Source organism: Hypanus sabinus, chromosome 30, assembly GCF_030144855.1.
Source record: "Hypanus sabinus isolate sHypSab1 chromosome 30, sHypSab1.hap1, whole genome shotgun sequence".
In the NCBI taxonomy this organism is placed as follows: Eukaryota; Metazoa; Chordata; class Chondrichthyes; order Myliobatiformes; family Dasyatidae; genus Hypanus; species Hypanus sabinus.
This window is the reverse complement of record NC_082735.1, coordinates 13605426-13627498: the sequence shown is the minus strand read 5'-3', so window position 1 is coordinate 13627498 and position 22073 is coordinate 13605426. Positions and strand designations below refer to the sequence as shown.

Genomic DNA, 22073 nt, shown 5'->3' with positions numbered 1-22073 from the left:
TTGTGATCAGCTGCACCATGGCAAGCGACATCAAATAGGTTGTTGAATCTGGTGGTTTTCAAACTTAGGATATGTCAACAGAATGCTTTAACCCCAATGGAAATGTCAAAATATCATTGTAGTAGCCTCTTTTTCACACTGTTTTGAGTTTAACCAGAGAACTATAATGGACTTTATGGAATATAGTTAGTTCATAAAATCAAAGTCAAGAGCTATTGAGACATATATTCAGGTAATCAGAATCTACAAATATTGTTACTGTACAAAATAGATGGCTCAGGGCTGAAACCTTGTTTCATGTTTGCTTTCTGTATAGTCAGAATCAGGTTTAGGGTATAGGGGCGGCCTTTCAAAGCGGAGATGCAGAGGAATTTCTTTAGCCAAAGGGTGGTGAATCTGTGGAATTTGTTGCCACATGCAGCTGCGGAGGCTAGGTTGTTGGGTATACTTAAGGCAGAGATTGATAGGTTCTTGATTGGACATGACATCAAAGGTTACGGGGAGAAGGCTGGGAACTGGGTTTAAGTGGGAGATATAAATAAAGCCATAATTGAATGGTGGAACAGACTTGATGGGTCAGATGGCCTAATTCTGCTCCTTTGTCTTATGGTCTTAATATCACCAGCCTATGTAATGAAATTTGTTGTCTTTGCGGCAGCTGTACAATGCAATATATAATAATACAAAAAAATCAGAATCACAGTAATTATGTACATCTATATACTAAATAGTTAAATTAAAAAAGTAGTGCAAACATAGAAATAAAAAAAGTAGTAAGATAGTATTCATGCGTTCAACGTCCATTAAGAAATTGGCGGCAGAGGGGAAGAAGCTGTTCCTGAAATGTTGAGTGTATGCCTTCAGGCTTCTGTACCTCCTTCATGATGACAGCAATGAGAACACAGCTTGACCTGAGTGACGAGCGTCCTTAATGACAAATGCCACCCTTCTGAGGCATCAATCCTTGAAGATGTCTTCGATACTACAGTGGCTAGTGCCCAAGATGGAGCTGGCTGAGTTTAGACCTCTCTGAAGCTTATCTTACTCCTGCACAGTAGTTTCTCCATAACCAGAAGGCGATGCAGCCAGTTAGAATGCTCTCCACCGTACATCTGTAGAAAGTTGCAAGTGTTTTTAGTGACATTCCAAATCTCCTCAAACTCAGAATGAAATGTAGCTGCTGTTGTGCTTTCCTGGCAGCTGCATTGATATGTTGTGCCCAGTATAGATCTGCAGAGATATTGACACCCATATTGTTCTCAACTTTAGTGGCCCCATGGCTTCTGACGTCTTCCTGAGCGCATGCTTGTAAGATCCTCTTCTCCCATTTCCAAGTGTGTCTGATGATTAGCTGTACATGAGCATTAAAGCGGTACACAATGATTGTTGAGTTAATGTAGTTTAATATGATTTAAAGTAGTTTAAATAGCTAGGAAAATTAAACATTAAAAAACATGAAGACATAATACACCATTTCTGTAATCTAATTAGAACATCAAATCTTTATTAAAATTCAATAAAATAAACAAACCATTTCCTTTCACTTAACTTCCAAGTGTAGATCAGAAATTGTATTCAGATGAAGAGGACCAGGCTAGATAATCCACCTAGAGTTATTGTTTTCACCAAGGACTCGATTGTGGAGAGCATTCTGACAGGTTGCATCACTGTCCGCTATGGGTGCACCAGTGCGCAGGATCAGAAAAAACTTCAGGAAGTTGTAAGCTCAGCCGGCTCCGTCATGGGCACTAGCTCCCCACCATCGAGGACATCTTCAATAGGCCATGCCTCAAGAAGCTGACGTCCATCATTAAGGACCCTCACAATCTAGTATGTGCTCTCTTCTCATTGATGCCAGCAGGGAGGAGGTACAGAAGCCTGAAGATATATTCTCAATGTTTTAGGAACAGCTTCTTCCCATCTGCTAATAGATTTCTGAACAGACAATGAATCTATGAACACTACCTCACTTTTTGGACTACTTATTTATATTTTATACTTCTCATATTGTAATTCATAATTTTTCAGTATATTATATTTAATAAATCTCACGACATATGTCAGTGATAATAAACTTGATCCGGATTCTGATTTTAATTCTGAAGGCCACTTGGGAAGTGACTCCAGCACCATGTTACAGAATGCCTCTGCCCTCCATGTGCCTGCACCTGGCCCTCGGCATGCCCTGAACTCTCCTGCTCTGCTGCACACATGCACATCGACACAAGCAGTGCAGATGAACAGTGGTTCTTTACTGAGCTACAGGCTAGCTACCAGTCTAATCCAACCCATCAACACAGCAGTTAGGTTTTTCTTCAAGCTTACCTCTACCAAAAATGCCCCACCAGAACTCCTTTCATTTACACCAGTTAAAGTGCTTTTGAAGGAAACCTTGGAACATATGGGCTCATTTACAAGTCATATAAACGGAAGATTAGTCACAACTAATAGAGTCAAATGAAAGTAAATCTCCAGGGGAGTACCTGACAGGATAAAACATGGGAGAGAAGCCCAAGTGGATTTATATCAGCAGCTAAAAAAAACCTAATTCTCTTAATAGAAATGTTACTATGAAACTTTTCTGTTGGGCCTGATTAGCTCCCTACTGTTTTCTGTCCCCAATACCAAAGAAGTTTATAGCAGAGGAAGTAATCATTTGGCCCAATATTATACTATGTCTCTAATAAGATATATTCGTTCTTTCAATTCGACACTGAAGCACGGGTTCCTGTGTTTCATCTGAAACTGTTCTTAGTTTAAGGAATATTCGATGTGGCACTGTGCTCTTCCTTCCTTTGTGACTCAGACTTAGCTGCTTTTTAATTGTTTTTTACATTTGTAGGGATGGTTTTGTGACAGAGAGGGGAGTCAGGGGCAGTTTTAGGTTTAGGGTCAGAGATGTGGGGGAATCAGAGGACAGACTGGTGTCTGAATCTCTACTCCATGTTTGAAGTCCAGAGGCGTGGAGGTGAGACATCTATGGTCAGATGTTGGATGTGGGCCAGCAGAAAGTGGATCCATCGCAAGTCAGCGAGATTTTGGTGGGGGGGGGGGTGGGGTTCAGAGTTGGAGTTTCATGTGGGCAGAAGGAACAAGTTTGAGCAAAGAGTACGGTGAGTGACGTATCCGGGGACCAGTGTCGAAGATCAAGGCCTGAGGTTCGAATTGGAAGTCTGGAAGACAAGGCCCATTGTCCAGAGCTAAGTCTGCAAATCTCCTGTGAGTTGACTGGGAAGTTGAAACCAAATGTCTGCAAGCTTGAGTCCGAGTGTACAGGCTGGAGACCGGAACCTTCTCCCAGAGATTAAAAAAACAGTCTGTGTGCGTGGGTGGGAGGGAGGAACGGGCTTTGTTTATCCTTTGTTGTCTTGTTGCTTGCTATGTTGTCGCCGGAACGTGTGGTGACACTCTTGCGCTGCCCCAAACACACGTGCAAATGATGCATTACACTGTGTATTTTGATGTACACTTGATAACTAATCTTGAAGCTTAAAGTTGGGGTAGATATGTTGATCATTTGTCACCTTTGAAAATGATAACTGGATTAAATTCAGGTTCTGGGTTTGCCCCCCTTTGTTTTCGACATTATCATAGGTAATGAATTAATTGCAAAATGAGTATGGAGTAAAACCAAGAGGAAAACAGTAAGTTACAGTAGGGAAAATGCAAATGAGAATATCTAGGTCTCAGAAGTATTAAGTTTATTATACATGTGAAACTCATACATCTGTAGAAGAAGTCACAAGTAGCAAAGAGTTGTCTAAACACTGCAAAGAAACTAGTGACGTGGTGGGATAATTTCATGAAAGATAAGCAAAATATGAAGGACAGTTGTAATACAATTAAAATCAATGTTATGTCACTTTCTAAAATCAATGTTGTCAAATGATTAAGGTCAGTTTTCTATATCGGGCAAGAGCACATCCACAGGACATGAACATTGCATTGGAGATGAAGCAGCAATATTTAATAATGAAAAAGTTATAAAAGAGCAGTGTGTGGTGCTTATTATAGACTGGTGATCTAATGACTTGGATAACAATCTGTAGACCTGAGTTCAAATCTCACTGTAGGAGCTGACTAATTTAACTTCAATTAATTAAATAATCTGGAGTTGATAGCTGCAGTAATAACAAATTCACAATTGGAATATCATTAAAATTTATCTGTTTCAGTGATGTGTAGAGCACCACTGAAATGACATACAGAGAAATTAGGTTGTTTCAAGATCACTATATTAAAGTGCAATAAGAACAAAGCTGGTTATGCCATCTGGCATCAATCTGGACACATTGGAAAGTCTATCTGAGATCCGGTGACTCAGATGAACTACTGATACCAACTAGTCAGAGAACACTCCCATATGCATATGCATATAGAATTATAAATAAGCCAATGTCCCAGATTCCTCCATCAGAATCCTTGGATGCAACTTGCCTTATCAGCATGATGGATCCACCAGAAAGGTTCAAACAGTGGTACAAAGTCACGAAGGAGTAGCTTGAGGAGTCGTCAATCATTGAAGATCACATGAAATCTCATAGCACAAGGTCAACATGGAAATAACTTCATGGTTGCCACCCATTGTTCTCCCTCTGTGTTTCTCCAGCTCTTAGGATCAGTGCTCCTTCAGCACTTAGAAACATCACTCAGTGGAGCTGGAGCTTAGAACATACATGGGTGGGAGACTTCAATGTCCAACACCAAGAGTAGCCTAATAGCACCGAGATGGACTAAATTGGAGGATCCTTCAAGGACAGAGCTGTGCCTGCAGCAGGACCTAATATGACTGGAAAATCTACTTGACTGCGCCCTTACCAAACTATCTATTGCAGATGCATCTATCCATGATACTATTCTGAAGCAGGTAACCAGCCACGTTCCTTCATTCCAATGATACCCTCCATTATTTTGTGCAACGTTACTACTTTGCTAAATGTGAATCAATTGTAAATCAGCTGAGAGACCCAATCCTGGCTCTTTGAGGAATGTAGGAGGATATTCTGGGAGCAAATGCCAGCCATTTTAAACAATGTGTGTAGTTTCATACTCAACTGCAAAAGCAGCTTCCAATTGATACAGTATATTGCAGCCTTGCAAACAATGGGTCACACCAAAGATTAGCTTTATTTGTCCCATGTACATTGAAACACACAGAGAAGTGTGGAAGTTTTGCATCAATGACTGACATGTGCTGGGGCAGCCTGCAAATGTTGCTGTGCTCCTGATGCCAACGTAGCATGCTCATAAATGATTAACCTGTACATCCTTGGAATGTGGGCGGAAACTGGAGCACACAGAGGAAACCCATGCAGTCACGGGGAGATCATTCAATCTCCTAAGAGACAGTGGTGGGAATTGAACCTCTGCTGCTGGTGCTGTAAAACGTTGTACCAAGATCAGCAGTTGTACTACAGCTAGCTCAGGAATAGTGGAGAATAAGTAAACAAGTATCATGAAATGGAGCCTTCAAAGATATCATCATCTTCAACAATTAATTGGTTCTGTGCATAACTACTAAAATAAAGGGTGAAATGTTGCAGCCTTCATCAGACAGAAGCACACTGTGTGTACCATGTGCATTGTTACGTTTTCAGGCAACAATAAATATATGAGTTCGGCAAGGGTTTCTTATAACAAACAACACGTTTATTAAACACAGAAAACAAACCCCCCAAAAGTAAACAAACACTACCGTAACCGGAAACAGCTGCTGAGCGGCAGCCCAAACAGTTCTTAAAGTGATATTCCAAAAACAGTTCTTAAAAGTGGTATTGCCAAAAGTTCGATATGCTCACAGTCCATTTAACAGGAGAGACTTTACAGGACGATTTAGGTTCTCTTTCACGTCGCTTGCTTCGATCCCCGACGTCGAACTTCCCACGAAGAATTCATGAAACAGAATGGCTTAAAGGCACTGACCTTTCCTTCTCCACTACCTTCAATCCTTTCTAGTTAAACCTAGGGATAAACACGAAGATAGTCAACGAAATCCTTCCAAATAAGGATCAAACAAAGGTCGCCTCCATTTCACCGTAGAAAGCGATTCTCCTCGATCTTTAACTTCCAACTTCGAATCTTCACTCTCCTCTAATTTCGAACTAACAGAATCATAATGAACCTGCTGGCAATGACCTTTTAAACTTTAGCGTTAAATAAAAACTTCATCCTTCAGCTAAACTGCGTCATCACTTCAAACACGCAGTGACAAGAAGTCAACCTGGCAAATCCAGCCACGAACTGCCCCTCCTCACAGGGTGGGGTCTACCTTTTATAACCTGTAAAAAAAACCCGTCACATGATCTCTACTGGCGGGAAAATGACGTCATTCCACCATCACAAGACCATCACCTCAAGTCCAGTACAGCTTCAACCCCAGTCACATGACAAGGGCTCCACTGTCATGTATCACGAGTACGTAACAGCATCAATGCTTAATGAAGGGGAAGCTTGCAGAGAAGGTTTACAAGACTCATTCCCAGACTGGGCAGATTTTCCTCTGAGGAAACGTTATGCTTAAAATGAAGCAGATTAAGATTCACAAGGTTCTCAATAACTTAGTTAAGATGAAGCAAAACAAAGTTTTGTGAATCTCTCCCCTTCAGAGAGCACTGGAACAAGGAACTTTAAATATTTGTAAGGCCAATTGAGACAGCCTGATAGCGGAAGATGAACCTGTGCCTGGCTCAATTACTCTGCACTGATTAAAGCACCGAGCAAGATTAAAATTGTTGAGGCCATGAGTGAGAATTAAGCAGGTGTTCAGTGCCGTCTGACTGCATTTGACCCATCTGCCTCTCTTCTTTCTGCTGTCACTGGGCGGGCAATTCAGGAGTGTTGGGTTCTGCACCGCCAGGTTCAGGAGTATCTGTTGCTCTGCAGCCGTCGGGCTCCTGGACGGGCTTCATGGCCGAACTGACTCTGCAGCTGTGGACTCACTTTCGGGGACTCTGCAGTTTATGTCCTGTGAGTTATATGTTTGCATTTCTTTAACTATTTGCACAATCTGTCCTCTTTTCCACATTGGATGTTTGTCAGTTTTGCTGTGTGATGTTTTTGATAGATTCTACTGTTTTGGGACTGCCTGCAAGAAGATGAAGAATAAGGTTGTATATGATATACATACTTAGATAATAAATTTGAACTTTGAACTCTGAGACAAATTCCTTAGGAGCAAAGGTTTGAGAGATACAGAGGTGAAAGGTTACCGTGAGTAGACGGGAATGTGGAGCTAAGGTTACATACAGATCATGCACAATATTATTGAACGCAGAGAAGCCTGGTGACCTAATTTCTGAGTAATAAAGTCAGCCTTCATCTAATTCTATTCACTCAGGTTTAATATTAAGAAATGGCTGAGAGCACTGGATTCATAAAGGCAACATGACTGTAAAGCTTCACATTTGCATTTCAGAGATGGTTGTGTTTCTCATCAAGCCGTTCCTGCAGAGCTAAAATGCTGGTAACTACTTAGAGCATGCAGAAAATCACCCTGCTTGTCCACTTCACATAAAACATGAAAGATCTACTTGCTAATTCCCACTTCATCAGACTATTCTTATTTGTTAGCAGTCTGGTGTAAAGGTTTGACAACTGCGCTGTCAGGCAGCAGTTATTCACCAACATCAAGCCCAGCTCAGTTTTGCCAAACTACCTGGCTCCAGTTATTATTAAAGATCTGATCCAAATAGAGCTGTAAAGAAACAATCAGGAGTGACTGCTGTCAACAATTAACAAAATGCCCACCAGATGGAGGCACACCTGCAACAAAAGAAAGTGGATGTTCTTGGCCGAGGTCATAGGGGGGAGGGGTTAAGGGGAGGGGGTATGGGTTATATACATTGTTTTTTCATACTTTATAATCATTTAAAAATGCAATAAAAAAAGTTTAAAAAAAAAAATCATTCCAACTCTATAACATCCTTGTCAGAGTTCATCAGTCCCAGCCTGATCATCATCAACTGCTTCAGTACCATTTCTCCTTATGCTTAGTACAGTGCCTGCAAATGAATGTAGATTTGTCTATTCCATTTGCAATTGTGTATACAAGGACACCCAGACAACTTATACAAGTAACCTGTTGCACAAATGTCAGGGTGCCATCTTCTACAACAGAAGTTCACCTGAAATACAAGAGGCACTGGAAATGTTGAGCATCACAGTTGAAGGAGGAACTCAGCAAGTCAGGCAGCTTCTATCGAGAGGAGTAAACAGTTGATATTTCAGGCCGCGATCCTTCACTAGAAGGGAAGGGGGAAGAAGCATGAATAAGAAGGTGGGGGGGGGGGAAGGGAAGGAAAACAAGCTAACAGATAGCGGGTGAAACCAGGCGAGGGGGGAGCTGGGTGGGTGGGGTGTAATGGTATTGGATTTCTTGTGTGGGTTTTCCCCACGTGCTGCAGTTTCCTCACAGAGTCTGAAGGTGCACTGGGCAGGTTAACTGGTGCTGTGATTAAGTTTGGGTTAATCGGGGGTTGCTGTGGCGATGTGGCTCAAAGGGTTGGAAGGGTCTATTCCATGTTGTATTGCTAAAATAAAAGAAATGAAATAAACACAGAAGTAGATTTTAAGCCCTATTTGACATACAGTAGATATCTATGGGTACCTTCAATATAGGGAGGTTATACTGTATCTATGTACTTCTCATGGACTACTATAATTCCCTGTCTAGCATCTCTGGTGAGGTTTCAGCTGCCAATGCCCACTGCTTGAGTGGTGGGTTCCCCCTCCCTACCAAAGAGGAAATACTTCCAGCTAACAAACTAGTTTAACCACAGTTTATATTATTTTTAATGATATACAGTTAAATTTAGACAAATAGCTCTCCACACACACTTAATCACAAAGGGTTTCTAATTTATAAAATGGTTGCCAAATTATAAAGAATGTTCAAATGACCGAAGATTTCCAAACGACAAAGGATATCCAAACACAGGTACTTCCTTACAAACCAAACAGACATCTCTACAAGTTGCAGATAAACGAGTCGTCCATTGCAGAAACTGAAGGTTGAAGAATGAATTCTAGTTCTTCTTTTTGTCATTCTCCTTGTCATTCATTGCAATCTTCAATGTTTCTGATATTTATACTATTTTCTGCTAAATAACATAATCTACATGTGATTTTTTTTCCAGGTACCTTTGCAGGGATAAAGTAACTCACACAGATGGTCTTAAAAGCTTCTGGTGACGAAGATCCACAACATCCACAATTAATGCTGTGAGGGCACACCGTATGAGTACACAAACATCGCAACTTGTAACCATGTTTGATGTGCTAGGTGACATAACCCCATTGTTTTGCACTTGGCTAATGTAGACAACATGTCTCCTGGTCACTTCACTTTGCAAAGCTGTGCATTCAACTTCCAACTGATTGTTGCTTGAAATTTACATTAAGATTGGGAGATTGGTTCTCGTTTACAACAAAAAACTAGGTAAAGAATATTTGTTAAAAGTTTAACTTTATCACCAACAACTCTGACTATTTGGAAAGGTCATGCCACTGTGCTAGAAAGCTGAGTTTAGCAATAAGCAGCACAAAGTTCTGGAGAAACTCAGCAGATCAGACAGCATCTATGGAAATGGATAAACAGTCAACATTTTAGGCCAAGATCCTTCATCAAGACTGCGAATATCTGTAACAGTGGGACGGATAGATAAGAAGCTTTGAAGTAATAGACTGGAAGGTGGTAGGTGGAAGAGGAAGAGGGCTGAGGACGAAGAAACCTAGTAGGAGAGGAGAGTGGAGCATGGATGAAAGGGAAGGAGGAAGGAAACCAGAGGAATGTGATAGGCAGGGGAGGAGAAGAGAAGGGGCAAGAGGGGGCCAGAGAAGGGAATCAAAGAAGAAGGAAGGGGAAGGGAGAAAAATTACTGGAAGTTAGAGAAATCAATGTCGGAGGCTACCCAGATGGAATATGAGGTGTTGCTCCTCCAACCTGAGAGTGGCCTCCTCATGGCAGTGGAGGAGGCCATCGACTAACATGTAGGAATGGGAATGGGGATTGGAATTAAAATACAGGCAGTCCCCGGGTTACGTATGAGTTCTGTTCCTGAGCCCATCTTTAAGTCGAATTTGTACGTAAGTTGGAGCAAGTACATCCGGTATTATTTAGTGTCAGTTAGTCAAACATTTGTCTTAATACATAGTATATATTTTACCTTTCTATGCATATAAAACACTTAAGAAACATACGTATTCCAATAATAAAACCACTGCGTTGCTTAGTAATAATTGTAGCTTTCATCGGGGCAGGGCCTTTCACATGCTCCATTATTTTCACTTTATCCGTTATCCTTTAAAATTATTCTGATCGTTGAATGACTGTAGCCTAACGCTTTTCCAATGACCAATGTTGTTTCACTTCTTTCCAAATGCTTTATTATTTCCACTTTATTTTCAATTGTGATCACTTCCCATCAATGGAACAGAAACACTGCGGGCGGCGGGTCACGAGCTCTGCCGGCTCCCGAGGTCCATTGGGTCCTAAGGACCACCACACTGAATTCCCCGGGTCCGAAACTCCACCACACTGAGATAGGTTAAATGGGACAAGTGGAGGCTGTGCTGGGTTTGGGTATTTGATCCTCCACAATATTCCGCGTGGGAATTTAAACTGGAGGTGGCAGTGTTTTTTTTTACAAGGTCGAGTTGCGAGCTCGACATCATCCAGGCACAGATGATACAGGAGTCACTGGATCGATATCAACCCAGCACGGGAGCGGTCTGTCACTGGATCGAACTCGGAAACCTCCACTCTTGAGCCCAGCGCTGATCTCACTGCGCCACCAGCCGACCGGATTGGGGGGCGGAGTCAGGGTGAATCTTACTAAGAAAAATTTAAGCCAAATATAAAGTTAAACACTCAACACAGTGTCAATGGCAACGACTTAAAATGGCGGACGGTGTCGCGATCTGACTTAAAATGGCGGATGACATTCTCCTTCCTCAGTTCGTAAGTACAAGTTGTCTGTAAGTTGGACATTCGTAACTCAGGGACTACCTGTAGTTGACCACCGGGAAATCCTGCTTTTTGTGGATGAAGTGAAGGTGATTGACAAAGGAGGTCGCATCAGGAGCACCGGATTGAGAAGATGACCCAAACAGATTTGTAGACAAAGTATTGCTGATATCCATTATGACTGTAACATAAAGTATAAACTTACTTGCCATTCAAAAGCTACCTCCACTGTGTCCATTGCCGATTGGCCCAGTCAAAGGCAGCTCTCTCCTATTGTCTGGCTTTTGTGCCATGGCATCTGCTTTCAGCTTTAGATAGAAATAGTGTGTGTGAGATGCTCGGTTTCTTTTTACTAGGGGCTTCCCTTCAGATTGGTAAACGAATCAACCACTGACTTTGGTTCTTTCTGGATTGGGACTTGATCTCGGGGTCTCATGACTGATATGCCAAGGACACGGCTTGCCTTCAGGGCATCAGTTTTCCATGGTTCTGCAGGCAGGTGGTCTGGAGGTCGGTGCCGCTGCAGGAAACATTGTGGGAGATGGAAGATCGAAAGCAGCAAGCTGTCTGCTGGCTGTGTGCCCGGAGACTCGAGCTCTTTCGGCACAGAGCTCGAAAGAAGCGACTCAACAACATAACACCATAAATCCGTGAGTTGTTTGTTATGTCTCCCCTCTCGCTGTGAAACGGGGACACCTCTTTTTCCCTTATTAGGAAGAGAGAACCTGTGGTATGTCGAATACCGGGTGAACAAGTAGTCTTTGGGTACTGCAAGTCTGTGTCTTTATTGATGCTTTGCTGCACTCCTGAGTGTTCAGTGGAAGGCGTCAATGCTTTTTTACTGGTGGGGGGGCATTGACTTGCTGCTGATTATGCTTAGGAGGGGGGAGCTGGGGGTGCTTTGGGATTCTAACATTTAACCGTCATTCACTCTTTGGGGCACTCTTCTGTTTTCGTGGATGTTTGTGAAGAAAAAGAATTTCAAGATGTATATTGTATACATTTCTCTGACATTAAATGCACCTACTGAAACCTATTGAATGTTAGCTACTCTAGCAATGCCTGTGTTTGATAAATGAAAACATGGTGTAGTGGCATAGCGGCTAGCATAATACCATAGAAGTGCGAGCGGTAAGATCAGGGCTGAATTCCCGCTGCTGTCTGCAATGAGTTTGTATGTTTTCCCCATGACCTTGTGTGTTTCATCTGGGTGCTCCAGTTTCCTCCAACATTCCAAAGAAGCATGGTTAGGATGTGTGACTGGTGGATATGCTGTATTGGCACTGGCATCACGGTGACACTTGTGGGCTGCCCAGCACAACCCACGCTTATTTGTTTTGATGCAGAACAATGCATTACACTGTAATTTTGATGTACATGTGACAAATAAAGCTAATTGCTATCTTTACAAATAAATAGTTGGGAAATTAATATTCTGATTGGTATCAAACCAAGATGGGTAATTAATTTTACTATTTATTTTGAAATGGTGTCAGATACAAATTGAATATATCAGGAAGTCTAGTTAATCTCACATTTCCTAACAACAAAAAACAAGTCAGGGGGCAATGCTAATCATCAGCCCATATGGATGGGCCAATTAAATAAGGCATTTTGCCATTTACAAGTGACAGATTTTACTGGCTGATTACAATCAAAGCGTAATAATTCCTGGTAAAGTTGGCCATTACTGTGTAACAAATATTGATCGTTAGATTAAATTAAGTTTACCTGTGTGCTTAGCTTTGCATCGAGGTAAGATTTTAATCACAGCTGATGGCATTTTCTCCATGAAACTGATATTTCTGCACAAGACCTAAAAATATAAAAAAGATATTTAAGAATTATAGACTCAGATCCAGCCCTTGGTACCTTACATCAGACCTGTTCTTCTTATGTTTATTTAAAAGTCATGACTTCTAGCTAATTCCACACCACCATTTAATGGGTCATTTATTCTTCAGAGCCAAACCTCAACATGTCACCAGTAGGACTCAAAGAGTACTTCGCTGTCAGTGTGTCCATGATCGCTATAGGTTTTCCACAACAGCTTATTGATTAGCTGCATTTCACACTCCATAGGTCAGGACTCCAAGAGACTTCATTGGTGAGGTGTATTAAAATAGTGCAAGCACTGGAGTCAACTATGATATTCTACTATAGGGTTGGCTAGGGTGGACTCTCCTAATGCCTATGAATGGCCTTGTTGTACAGGCAGTCCACCACAGTGTCCTGGTTTGTGTCTACTGACATGGAATGCAAGACTGCTGGGGACGTTTCGCTGTTGCAGCATTATTCCACCTGCACTGCCTTTGTGATGTGTCATCATCTTCTGCCATGTTCTGGTTGGATTGCTGCTTGTCTGGAACCTCCTTCTTGACCTTACCGCCATGGGTGAACCTACCATTAAGCTGAATGCCGGGTAGCTGAGCTCCAGGTGTAATAGCTCTTGGGATCACAGGGACACACAGGCCTCTCCACCACCACAAGGTGGATGATCGTCGGGGTCAGTCAGATGCACACTACAGCCCATCGGTCTGCTCCAGATCATTGTGCATTGGTCAACTGCTCAGCAGGCCACTGATCAATTCTTCACTGTGGTCCAACATCAAGCTGAATGCCAAAGGTTATTGGACAGCTGCATATCATAATCAAATGGTCAGCCCTAGACATCAAGACCTATTTGTTAGTGGCAGATCACAGCCCATTGATCCATTCTCTAATGTAGGCCATTGGATAGCTTTAGACTGTAGCCCATTCCTTTTCCAGTCTACTCATCTCCAGTCAACTTTTAGATCTCTCTGCAAGACCAACTAGTTTCTCCATATTGATTTCTAGAACAGAGTAGAAAGTCTCATGAAGCTATGTAGATACTGAGACCTGCCTTTAAATGTCATCTGCAATTTGCATTTTGCTTTTGCACGTGCTGGAATGTGCTGTATGCATCGCCAGGTCAAAATCATTTTCTACGTAAGTCACTACAGTGTTGCACAATCACTGCATGCTCTTGCATGGAATTTCTCCCGGTTGTAAAGGCATAAAGTAAATCTTTCAGCTTGCATTGGTCTCTGTGTAGTTGGGAAAAAGTTTGGGATTTCCATGAAACCTTATGCAAACGTGGAAGTCTCAGATTTGCTGACAGATTTATTACATTAATGCTCTGACTATCCACTACTGCTGTGTTTCACTGATGTTGACCCTTGGTGCAGAGCTGGCAACTGAGCTGACCAATGAGCTCTCCTCCAGCAACGTTCTCCACCATCTGACAGGCTAAGATTTATTATTTATTATCATTGTCTGAGTTTATTTGAATCCTTAATACCATTTAAAAATTCTTGATATTACAAAATCTTCTTATTCATTTGATTAACTTTAATACTTCTGAATATTTCTGAATACCATTCAACATTAAAAGCTTGTTAAGATTTGACACCCAACTACGTTTGTCGGCAATTTGGTGGGAATGCCTCGAGGGCGATGGGATTTAAATTGGCATATTATTTTCACAAGTACTGTGGTACAGCGAAAAGCTGGATTTGCATACCATTCCTACCAAGCAATTAACTGCAACAGTGATAGAGGTAGCACAAGGTAAATCAATATGAGATAACATTGAAGTGTTACAGTTACAGAGAAACTGCAATGCAAGGAGCCAATAAGGTGTAAGGTCAAAACAAGGTAAGTGTGAGGTCAAGAGTCCATCTTATTCTACTAGAGAACCACTTAAAACCAATTGACAGAAAGAGTACTTGAGCCTGGGGCACCTGCTTTCAAGCTTTTCTATCCTTTTCTGAAGAGCTGAGGAGATTAAAGAACACGCAGGTATTTGATTACAATAGCTGCTTTAGTCAGACGGTGAGAAATATAGACAGAGTCCATGGAAAGGAGGCTGGCTTCTCTGGCGTGCTGAGTTGTGCCCACAGCTCTCTGCAGTTTCTTGTAGTCACAGACAGAGCAGTTGCCATACCAAACTGAGATGATTCTAGATAGGATGTTTTCTATGGAGCATTGATAAAAGTTGGTGAAGATTAAAGGGCACATGCCAAATTTGTTTAGTCTCCAGAGGAAGTAGATGTGTTGGTGAACTTTCTTAGCTGTGGTATCAGATTGGTTGGACCAGGACAGACAGTTGTTCATGTACATTCCTACAGACTTGAAGCTCTCAAATCTCCTGACCTCAATACCATTGATGTAAAGATGACCATGGGCACTGTTCTCCTTCTTGAATTTAACGACTCACTCTTTTGTTTTGTTGATGATAAGGAATGGTTGTTGTTATAACACTATGTCCTAGGCTGTCTATTTCCTTCCTGTACTCTGACTCACCATTATTTGAGATACAATCCACTAGGATATCATCTGCAATCAAATAGTGGATATGAAGTTATTAATGGGAAAATAATAAAATATTTATGGAATGTCAGAGTTATTCCCAACTGGAAAATGGGAACTGCAATTGCATCGTGCAACAGTTGAAGTCAGAATAATATTATATCAATGCATTCTGTAAATATAGTATTTTCTGTTTTTATTTCAAACTTCCAGTGATTTAAAAAAAATCTGGTTGGTAATGGAAAGTCATTGAAAAGATAAAAATTGGTTCTGTTTTCAGATTAATAGAGACATGTAGGGGGATTTTTCCACCAACACAACGACGTTGATCTTTGATTGATTTGACATATCAATGATATGTCAATAAAATTTAAACTTAAAATAAAATTTTATTTAAACTTTAAATAAAATTTAAGATAAGTATTTGCCTTCTGGTAAGATGGCAGCGCGTTTCAACACAATGGCCTCTCTCATGAGGCCAACCAACGGTGTACAGTCTTTTTAAAATGTCTTTTCTATGATCACAAGACATCACAAGGACGTTAAGAACTCCAAGTACTTCAGGTCTACACCATCAGTGAGGAGGAGGAGATGGACTTGGTGTGTATCATGTTGCGGCCTATTACAGGAGAGCATCGGACTCAGTGTGTGGAGGTGATGTGCCACCAATCAACTGATGATTGTCTTGCACCTTTCCCTTGAGATTGCAAGACCCTGTTACACCTTGGTAATGTAAAATGCTGCAATTCTGTTTCCCCTGTTTATTGGTGAGACAAATGGCGGGGGAGCTGCGTGGCTTTGGTTCGAGTGAGGACTAGGCCTGAAGCCACAGGCTTGCCTGTTGCCTCAGTCTAGGAGAACAGACGTCGAAGGCAGTGTAGCGCAGTGCCCATGCTGGGCTGGGTTCCCATTGGTGCTGCCCTCAGTACAATCTATTGAATGACAAACTGGATGGTGTGTGTATGAGAACTGCTTGTTCTTGCCAATAACACCCATGAACCATCAGTTACTTGGGCTATATATTTCTTCTGTGTGACTGTATGCTTACTTGCTATCCGACATGTGCGATATGTGCCTTGTGCTATGGATGACTGTTGGTCCTGTGTTTTGCACATTGGCCCTGGAGGAATGTTCCATTTGGCTGGATTCATTGGTCTTCAATTATGGTTGAATGATGATTAAAACTAGACTCGTCAGTTATGTCTATCCCTTTAGCAAGCAGGTCAAAGAAAATCACCACTACTGGTCAGCCTGCTTAGCACTTGAATTCTCAAGACAGCTCCATGTTTGTCTTTTAAAACTACTTTTAAATTAAATTTCGCATCTGTGAAAATTCACCTCATTAAGTGGCCATGTCATAAACACTGGAAAAGTTAATAAAATATTCTCGATACAGTAAACAAAGGAAAATATGGAGATATGAGCTTTCTACAAAGTTGATTGGAGGGAAGTGATCTATTTATCATATACTGACGACTGCTGTCATTTTAAAGCAAGGAGGCTTTAAGAACAGAGTAGCAGGAGACGAGATTCTTCATGGAGTCACAACTTATCAGTTAATTAATCTGTTAGATAATTAATCAGTTTTCAGCAGAGACATCTTCTGTTTAATTAAGCATCTGTTTCAATATATGGGGACTATCTTATGGACCCATGGGATCTGACTATCAAACAGCTGCAGTTTTTTACCATATAATGAAAATATACAAACAATTTTCACAGGTCAATGCTTTATTGGGAAGATAAACCTAGAAGAATGATATATTCAGCTGATGATAACTATTTGACAGGTGCTGTGTATTGTTTCAGAATCACGGCTCTGCTACATCTCGATGGGTGGATTGTGTATTGCAGGAATGGAAGAGGAGCTCTTTGGCCACTGGGATAGGAGAGTTGAGGATGGTCCTGACCTGATTCAAAGAACCAGACAACAGCAAGATCCATGTTGTCACAGTTTTAATCCCTTTATTAAGAATAATCACAACTGTGAGACTGGATCTTCAGTATGCTTTCCATTTCCCGGATAAGAGAGATGAGGCCATGGATTTCTTCCAGCTTTACTTGTTTCATCTACTCTCAAAACCAAGTAGCTTTTCAGAAGCTGGATTGGCACTTCTAACCTCCTGCTGGGCCGGAGCAACACCAGGATTGTCGTGTAATAGAATCAAGGACAAAGGTAGTCTAGATTACACAGAACCTTGAACTTTGCTCCACCATTGCTGGTTGACAGTGAGCAGAGTCTCGATGTATGGGTGTTGGCCTGAGAGAGGGTGCTGACACTGACTTGTCTTTCTCGCCGATGGACCTGGAGGATTATGTAAGGTAAACATTAAAAGTGCCTCGCTCCCTGTTCGTGATAGTTTAATTTTCAAAAGGTTTACAAAAAGAGTGTTCGGAATTGTTATTCACGGTTCTTGGCTGTCTAGATTTTCACTTTAACAAACTGTAGAGGTTAGCTGCTACTGTAATATGTTTACTTCCTCTTTCTTGTGCTGGATCTAAAATAGTAAGCACAACAGAACACAAAATTCCACTCTGTTACGAATTATGCAGTATGTTGATGGTAGTTCTCCAGTGCTTTCTGACGCCTGCTGGAGGATACCCACAGTTGCACAGCTACAAGAGATCAGAGGTCAAAGGTCACTGTCTGGTGCAAGGTTTCATGTCTTCAAGATAAAGGTTGTGTTGTCCCAGTGGTGAATTTCATAACTCATATCAGCCTTCTCCAGCAGGTATCTCCCAAGGCATGGGAAATGGTTTCCAGCAAGAACCGTGCTCCCCTCTGTCCTTCTGTACTTCTCTTCCATTCTTGTCAGTTTGGAGTGTAAATGGATTTGACAGCAACGAGGAAGCAGCAGGTTACAAATTTAAGTTAAAAAAATACAAAGGAATTCAGGATACCAAAGCCTAAAAACATTACATACAAAATGCTGAAGGAACTCAGCAGGCCAGGCAGCATCTACAGTAAGGAATATATGTCTGAAAGCATATACCAAGGGAAATGTAAGGATTAAAGTAACATGGGCTTGATGGATCTAACAAAATAGTTCACTTCTGTTAGGAGAGAAAGATTAATGATTAGGTTGTGCTCAGATATTGATTGGCATAGTGTGATTATCTGGACCAATGTTTTTACCAAGAACCCAAGCCAGTGCTGACTGTGGTCCTCACTATCTTCTCCAATATATTTTTCCTCCACCCCTGCAAAAGCTTTTAGGTGAACTAGAGTTAAGCTATGGAAGACTGCGATCACAGCATCGGTAAAAGCTGCAGATAGTTGTAAACTCAACCAACTCCATCATAGCCATTAGCCTTGCCAGCATCAAGGACATTTTCAGTGGTGGCATCCATTATTAAGGACTCCCTCCATTCAGGGAATACCCTCTTTTTATTGCTACCATCAAGGAGGAGGTAGAGGAGCCTAAAGACATGCACTCAATGTTTTCAGAACTGTTTCTTCCACTCTGCCATCAGATTTCTGAACAGTCCATGAACACTAACTAGCTATTTTGCTCTCTTTTTTTGCACTAATATACATACTGTACATATTCTCAGTCCCCACTTCATGAGGTGAACCTGCTCCCACCTGCTCATTAATGCAAGTATCTAATTTGCCAATCATGCGGCAGTAACAATACATAAAAGCATCTCTAAATAAAATAAAATATTCTTTGTGGTTTCTAGTAGAATAAAAGAAGCATTGCTTTCTTCATGCTCTTGTGTTTGTGTATGTTCCCTTCAGAATATCAGTAAAGAAGTGTGCCCCCATATGCATACATTACTATAGAATGTATAGAGATTGCTGGTTAATTTGATTTGCACTCTGCGAATCTAGGACTGTGCAGTGAGCCAGAGGTGTTGTTCTGGGTTGCTTGAACAGCATAAAATTAATTATTGAGAAGTAACACAATCCAACCTATAAGTTAATTAACCTTGAGGATAACTATGTTTAGTTTAATATGTGAACTCTGGAAGATTCATTCTTAGCAAGGTTTTGTCTGATTCCTCCCCCCCCCCCCCTTAATACTATATTTATCTACATTAAAGAAAGTCAAGGTATTGGATTACTTGAACAGAAACTTGGTTGCCACTTTATTAGGTAAACCTGCTCATTAACGCAAATATTTAATCAGCTAATAATACGGCAGCAACTCAATGCATAAAAGCATGCAGACACGATCAAGAGGTTCCGTTGTTGTTCAGATAAAACATCAGATTGGAGAAGAAATGTGATCCAAGTGACTTTGATTGTGGAATGTTTGTTGGTATCAGCAGGGTGGTCTGTGTATCTCAGAAACTGCCGATCTCCTGGGATTTTCACACACAGCAGTCTCCAGAGTTTACAGAGAATAGTGTGGAAAATAATTTAAAAAATCCAGTGAACAGAAGTTCTTCAGGGAAAAGGCGGTAATAAGAGAGGTCAGAGGAGAATGGCCAGACAGGTTGACAGAAAAGCAACAGTAACTCAAGTAACCACGTGTTACAACAGTAGTATGTGGAAGAGCATTTCTACATGTAGAAGAACATGTTGAACCTTGAAATGGATGGGCTACAGCCTCAGCTCTCCTATCCCAGTGGCCAAAAAGCTCCTCTTCCATTCCTGCAATACATAATCCACCCATCGAGATGTAGCAGAGCAGTGATTCTGAAACAATACACAGCACCTGTCAAATTGTTATCATCAGCTGAATATATCGTTTTTCTGGGTTTCTCTTCCCAATAAAGTATTGACCTATTAACATTGTTCGAACATTTTCATTATATGATAAAAAAAACTGCAGCTGTTTGATAGTCAGATGCTATGGGTCCATAGGATAGTCCCCATATATTGAAACAGATGCTTAATTAAATTGAACATGTATTTGCTGAAAACTGACTCAGGGGAGAGTTTACCTCCTGTATCAGAATCAGAATCAGGTTCAATATCACCACCGTATGTCATGAAATTTGTTGTTTTTGTAGCAGCAGAACGTAATAATAAAACTGTGCTTTGAGTAACTATATATACTATATAGATAGATGAATAGATAGATAGGCACTTTATTGATTTCAAGGGAAATTATGGTGTCACCCCAGTAGCAATACAAGAGCACAGATATACAAATATTAGATGAGAATTAAGAAAGAATAAAAAATATTACTTCAAACAGTCTAACAGAGGGGGTCATCACTTCCTTGGCTATAGACTGACTCATTATGGAGCCTAATGGCCGAGGGTAAGAATGACCCCATGTAACAATCTTTGGAGTAGCACAGTTGTCTCAGTCTATTCCTAAAAGTATTCAAATGTTCAGCCAAGGTGGCACGCAGAGGGTGAGAAACATTGTCCAGAATTGCCAGGGTTTTCCTTTGTTCTATCACAGCCTCCAGTATGTCCAGTTTGACTCCTATAACAGAACCAGCCTTTCTAATCAGTTTATCCAGCCTGTTGGTATCAGTCGGGTTAATGTCATTGCTCCAGCACACTAGCACACAGAAGATTGTACTGGTGACAACAGACCAGAAGAACATTTGAAGGAGAGGCCTGAATACTCCTCTGGAAGTAGAGGTGGCTCGGGCCCTTCTTGTACACAGCCTCTGTGTTGGTGCTCAAGTCTGTCATCCAGGAGCACCCCGAGGTGCTTGTAGGTCCTCACCACATCCACATCCTCACCGTCAATAGTAACAGGGAGCAGTGCAGGCTTAGTCTTCCTAAAGTCCATCACCATCTCCTTTGTCTGACTGATGTTGAGCTGCAGATAATTCATCTTGCACCATTTGACAAAGTCCTCCACCAGGGCCCTGTATTCATCCTCCTGGCCTCCCTTTATACACCCAAATATTGTTGAGTCATCAGAAAATTTCTGCAGATGACATGACTTGGTGCCAGAATCTAAAATCTGATGTATACAGGGCAAATAGGAAGGGAGCCAGTACAGTCCCATGTGTGGCCCTAATTCTACTTATAGCCATGTCAGACACACAGCTCTGAAGCTGCACAAACTGTGGTCTGCCATTCGGATAGCCCTGAAGGTGATTAGTTGTGTCTAATGAAGTGTCTAATAATTGTGTCTTATGTCTGCACCAGATAAAGTGACCACTGAGTGTGCGTCAGTGACAATAATCCTGATTCTGATTCTGAATCTGAAACTGTCCAACCTTAAGGATGTTCTCAAAACCTCCTTGATATTTAATATCTGTACCAGCTCATGGGAATCCCTGACTGCACAAAATGGAGAGAGAGCATCTAGAAAGGCTCTGAACTCCTGTACCTCGACAGAATATGTACTGGGGCAGCCCACGGGTGTCACCATGTTTCCTGTGCCAACGTAGCAAGCCACAACTTACTAACCCTAAGCTGTACATCTGTACTGAGTACGAGGCTGAGTCGGTGGGCCTGCTTGCGTGCTCCAGACTTTGTGTCCATCTTGTATCCATCCATCTGATTAGTGGCTTTCCTCTCTTCCGTTGTCCTTTCACCTTGCCAAGCATGATATCCTTTTTCACGGAGCTGTTTCTTCACATGATGTGGGCAAAGTCAAAGGCAAAGACTTGTCACTTGGGGCCTCCAGAGACAGACTTGGTTTGATCTTGTTGAGGACCGATTCATTTGTTCTGCGAGAGATCCACGAGATGTGTAGTAATTTTCTCCAGCACCATAGTTCAAAGTCATCGATACGCTTCCTATCCAACTTTTGCATCCATATAAAGTTGATGAGGACACCATTGCCTACACAAATTGAATCTTTGTAAATAAAGATAGATTCCTGTTCTAGAGGATCTTCTCGAAATCCTTCAT

The 22073-nt window shown here is 41.4% G+C and overlaps 1 long non-coding RNA gene across 1 annotated transcript in view; it reads left to right on the top strand.

Moving 5' to 3' along the window:
- LOC132383342 (uncharacterized) overlaps positions 1 to 9288 on the top strand; it is a 134786-nt gene extending 125498 nt beyond the window's left edge. Inside the window, exon 3 of the long non-coding RNA XR_009508628.1 lies at positions 9135 to 9288. This is a non-coding gene — a long non-coding RNA (uncharacterized LOC132383342). The remainder of the gene's footprint in view (positions 1 to 9134) is intronic.
- Positions 9289 to 22073: the final 12785 nt, after the last annotated feature.